We start from the raw sequence: 6,000 nt of genomic DNA, 5'->3' as shown, positions 1-6,000 counted from the left end.
TTGTGATTATGGTCATCCTTTTGGTCTCCCTTATACATTCCTGGTGCACATAAACGTGCCACAGGTTGGAGGGGAGGAACAAAGGTGGATCCAAAGGCTGGTATGATAATGACAAAACGGGGAGGAGGAAAATGTAAGGAAAAATAAATAAAAGCCCATGAAAAGCACAGTGCAAAATTCAGCTCTTGATACCCACCTTCAGGGCCACCCGCTCTGTCTCTGGAGTGTCCTCTCCTTTTGCCTGTTTGAAAAGAAACCCTTTGTGGATTTAACCCTCTATCAAGTCTTTCAACTGAATTCTTTCCATCAGGAAGACAAGAGTCAAGGAATGTCACAATCTACCACACAACCAAAAGACCAAGAAAGACTCACAGACATATACTGAAGGTTCCACCCAAAAGCAGCAGGATACACATTTTTCTGAAGTGCACGTGGAGCATTCCCCAGAACAGATCAGACATTAGTTCATAAAAGGAGCCTTAATAAACTATAAAACATTGAAATTGTTTCAAGCATTGTCTCAGATCACAATGGTATGAAATTAGAATTCACTTACATGACCACCCAGTCTCCACCCACAGACCACCCTGTGATCTTATAACAATATAAGTTTATTTGCTTTCCATATGACATTTGTCTTACACCATTTCCTGTTTCCAAATAAACCATGGACTAATGTGCAAATCAAATATGACATTAAAAAATACATGGACACAAAGGAAAGCAGATGAAAAATAATTCAAACTATGTGGGATGTCACAAAAATGTATATAAAAGGAAAGTACAAAGCAAAGCATGCTTAGTGTTAGAAAAAAGAAGAATCCCAAATGAACGATCTAAACACACAGCTGAAGAGACAAGAAAAAAAGACGACATGAACCCCAACAGAAGTAGATGGATGGAAAATGTAAACCAGAGCAGAAATAAATAATAGGGAGGAAATGAAAAAATAGAAAAATAAAAACAAGGAACAAAGTTGGTTTGTTGAGATCAACAGCATAGAGAAACTCCTAGGCAGACATAGCAAGAAAATAGAAGAAAGAGGACACAAATAAACAAAATCAGAAACAAAGAAGAAGTCAGAATTGACAACACAAAAATAAAGAGTTATAATAGATTTCTATGAAAAATTACATGCCAGTAATTGGAACAATCTAGAAAAAGTGAGAAAATTCCTGAAATATACTATTTTGCAAGACAGACAGAGGCAGAAACATAAAATCTGAACAGCTTGATTATCAGTAACAAAATTGAATTAGTAACCCCCAAACTTTCAGGAAACAAAACTCAATATCAGATGGCCTCACAACAGAATTCTACTAAACATTAAAGAAAAGCCAACACTCATCCTCAAATTATTACACCAATTAGAAGATGAGGGAATACTTCCAACCTCATTCTATGAGGCCAACATCACTGGAATACCAAAACCAGGCAAAGACACTAAAATGAAAGAACAAAATTACAGACCAATATCCTTGAAAAACATATATGCAAGAATCTTCAAAATATATACAAGCAAAATGAATTCAAGAATACATCAAAAGGATCATTCATCATGATGAAATGGGATTGAATCCACGGGTGCAAGAATGGCACAATACTCTTACATCCATCAATGTGATCCATCACATTAACAAAGGAAGGATAAAAATCATATCTTAATATATATTTAGGAAATTATCCATAAGGTAACCACAAACCTAAAGCCTGCAATAGATGCACAAACATAAAAAAAATACAATCATTGACAGTAGTAAAGAAAAACATCAGTTAATATAAGATTTTAAGAGAGAAAGAAAGAAACAGAGAGGAGGCACAAAAACAACGAGGAAACAATAAACTATCATTAAGTATGTACTTATCAATAAATACTTTAAATGTAAATGGTCTGAATGCAGCAATCAAAAGACATACAGTGAACTTTTCATTATGTAAGAATTTGTTCTCCATGTAAGAACTTGTTTGTTATGCTTCAGAAGATTGGAGACTGACGAAAATTAGGCTTGGGGTGGAATAATGATTGTGCATTGAGCATTGACTGCCCTATACAGAATTTTATTGTTGTTAACAACCATTTGATCAATAAATAGGAGAGATGCCTCACAAAAAAAAAAGGTACACACTTCCAATTGTAAAATAAATAAGTAACCGGGATGTAATGTGCAGCATAAGGAATATAATCAAAATATTGTAACAACTTGGTATGGTGATAGATGGTACCTGGAATTATCAGGTATATAAATGTTGAATCACTGTGTTGTACACCTGAAACTAATGTAATACTGTGTGTCAACTACCCTTCAATAAAAAATAATTATCTAAAAAAACAAAAAAGACATACAGTGGCAGAATGGATTAAAAAAAGAAGACCCATCAATATGCTGCTTACGAGAGACTCATTTCAGACCTAAAGATGTACATAGACAGAACATGAAGTGATGGGAAAAGATATTTCATGCAAATAATAGCAAGAAATAAGCAGGAGTAGAAGTACATATGTCAGTCAGATGGAGTAGAATTCAAAACAAAGAAAGTGAAAAGAGACAAAAAAGACATTACATAATGATAAAGGAATCAGCCCAATGAGAATGTAAATGATTATAAATATCTATGCACCCAATATATGAGTATGTAAATATGTAAAACTTTTTAATGGAACTAAAGGGACAAACAGACTACAAGTCAATTATATAAGGAGACTTTAACACCTCATTTATATCAATGGACAGATCAATAAGACAGAGATTAAAGAAAGAGGGGCACTAAAGAACACATTAGACCAAATGTACTTAAAACATATATACAAAACATTTTACACAAAGGCTGCAGGATATTAGTTTTTCTCAAGTACAGATGAAATGTTCTCCAGAAGAGATCACCTACTTGGCCACAAAAGGAACCTGAATAAATTTAAAAAGACTGAAATTATATCAGCAACTTGTCAGAGCACAATGGTATGAAACTACATAAAAACTACACAAAGAAAACCCCCCAAAACACATGGAAGCCAAAACACATGCTTCTAAATAATTGATGGATCGATGAGGACATCAAAAGAAATGAATCAATGAATGGAGACAAAAACAAAAATAGAAGTTATCAAAATTTGTGGGATGCCACAAAAGGGAGTCTAACAGCACAGTACACAGCAATACAAGACTACCTCAGGAAACAGCATTCCCAAAAAAACACTCTAAGTGCACAACTAAAGAAACAAGGAAAAGAAGAATAAATGACACCTAATGTTTGTAGAAGGAGGGACAAAATAAAGATCAGAACAGGAATAAATAAAGAATAAAACAATAGAAAAAAATAAATGAAAACAAGAGCTGGTTTTATGAGAAGATAAACAAAATATACCACTAGGCGGACTTATCAGGAAAATGAGAAAGGACACAAGTAAAATCAGAAGTGAAAAATGAGAGGTTACAACTGAAACAACAGAAATAGAAAGATTATAGAATTCAATGAAATATATACCAATAAGTTGGAAAACCTAGAATAAATGGACAAGTTCCTAAAAGAGTACAACCTTCCAAGACTGAACCATGAAGAAGAAAATCATCTGAGCAGTCTATTACCCGTAGCAAAATTCATTTGGTAATCAAACCCAATAAACAAAGAACCAGATGAGTTCGCACCAGACGTCTAACAAACATTAAAAGAAGAGCTAATGTCCATGCTTGTTTAAGTATTTCACAAATTAGAACTGAAGGAAATACTTCCAAATTCATTCTATGAGGCCACTAGCACTCTAATATGAAATCAAAGTCATTAAAAAAAAAGGCCAATATCATTAAAGAAAATAGATGCAGAAATTCTCAAAAAAAACTTACTAGCAAAATGAATTAAAGAATACATCAAAAGGATCATTCATCGTGATGAAATGGGATTGAATCCACGGATGCAATAATGGCACAATACTCTTACATCAATCAATGTGATCCATCACATTAACAAAGGAAGGATAACAATCATATGATTATCCTAAGAGATGCTGAAAAAAGCACTCGACAAAATTAAAAATCCATTCATGATAACAACTCTCAACTCAATGGCTATAGGTGGAACATACCTCAACATAATAAAGGCCATGTATGAAAATCCCACAGCTGATATCATACTCTGGAGAAAATATGAAAACTTTCCTCTAGGAACAGGAACAAGACAAGGATGCCCAAGCTTACGTCTTTTATTCAACATTGTACTGGAAGTCCCAGCCCTGGCCATAAGACAAGGAAAAGAGATAAAAGGCAACAAAAATTCTAAGGAAGAAGTAAAACTAACACTATTTGCAGATGACATTGTAGTGCATACAGAAAACCCTAAAGACTCCACTGTAGTAAAAGGAGTACTGATACTTGAATTCATCAGAGTAGCAGGATATAAATTTAATGTACAGAAATCAGTTGCACTTCTATCCACTAACAAAAAACTGTCAGAAAGAGAAATCACAAAAGCAACTCCATCTATAATTTCATCAAAAAGGATAAAACACCTGGGAGTAAACCTAACCAAGGACGTAAAAGACGTGTACTCTGAGAACAAAAACACTGATTAGAGAAACTGAGGAAGACACAGATCATTGGGAATCTATCTCATGCTCATCAATAACACGAACTAATATTGTCCATATGGCCATCCTGCCCAAAACAATTTAGAGATTCAGTACAAACGCTATCAAAATACCAATGGCACTTTTTGGTGAACAAGAGTGAATAATCCTAAAATTCATAGGGAAACAAAAAAGACACTGAATAGCTAAAGCAATCTTGAGAAAGAGAAACATAGCGGGGTGTATTACATTCTGTGACTTCACAACAAACTTCAAAGCTCCAGTAATCTAAAGAGTAGGGTACTGGTACAAGAACAGATCCATAGTTCAAGGGAATAGAATTGAGAGCCCAGGTACAATCCCAAGCATATATGGTTAATTAATGCATGATAAAGGAGCCATGAATATACAGTGGCAAAAAGGTCTCTTCAATAACTGGCATTGGGAATACTGGAAAGATACATGCAAGAGAACGAAAGTGGATTATTGTGTAACTCCATACACAAAAGTAAACACAAACTGGATTGAAGACATAAATATGAGACATGAGCCCATAAATCCCTTAGGAGGAAACATAGACAAAAGTCTCTTGAACGCAATCATCAGCACTTACTTTCTGTACAAGTCTCCCTAAGCAAGGGAATCCAGACCAGGAATGGATATGTTCGACTACATCAAACTCAAAAGCTTCTATACAGCTAAGGACACCATCAACAGAACAAAAAGACAGCCTCTATGCACTATATAATTTAATATACAACATATAGATACAACTCATAGGACTCAATACCAAGAAAAAGAAATGACTCAATGCAAAAATTGGCAGAGGATCTGAAGAGACATTTTTTTCCAAACAAAGCAATAACTGGCCTACAGGCATGTGATAAAGTGCTTCAGTCACTTATCATCAGGAAAATGTAAATAAAAACCACAGTGAGATATCACCTCACACCAGTTAGAATGGCCCCTATCCAAAAGACAAGAAATAACAAATGTTGGCAAGGATGTGGAGAGGAGGGAACCCTCCTACACAGTTGGTGAGAAAAAAATTCATGCAGTCAGTATGGAAAGCAATATGGGGGTTCCCCAAACAACTAAAACTAAAACTACAATGTGAACAAGTAACCCCAATTCTAAGAATTTATATGAGGAAATCAGTCTCTCATTTGAAAGGATATATGCACCTTTATGCTTATTGCCACTTTATTTACCAGAGTCCAGACATAGGATCAATCAAAGAGTCCATCAGTAGATGAATGGATAAAGAAGTGGTATATATACACAATGGAATATTATGCAACCACAAAAGGGGAAGAAATCCTGGCATTTGAGACGACATAATTGGAATGAGAGGAGAATTTGAGAATTGAAATACGCCAGAAATGGTGCAAGATAAATGTCATGTGATTTTACTCATAGTTGGAATATAACAAGAGAAGAAA

The sequence above is a fragment of the Manis pentadactyla genome, chromosome 13 (genome assembly GCF_030020395.1).
Source record: "Manis pentadactyla isolate mManPen7 chromosome 13, mManPen7.hap1, whole genome shotgun sequence".
Taxonomy (NCBI): Eukaryota; Metazoa; Chordata; class Mammalia; order Pholidota; family Manidae; genus Manis; species Manis pentadactyla.
The sequence above is the reverse complement of the archived record's forward strand: the minus strand, read 5'-3'. Positions refer to the sequence as shown.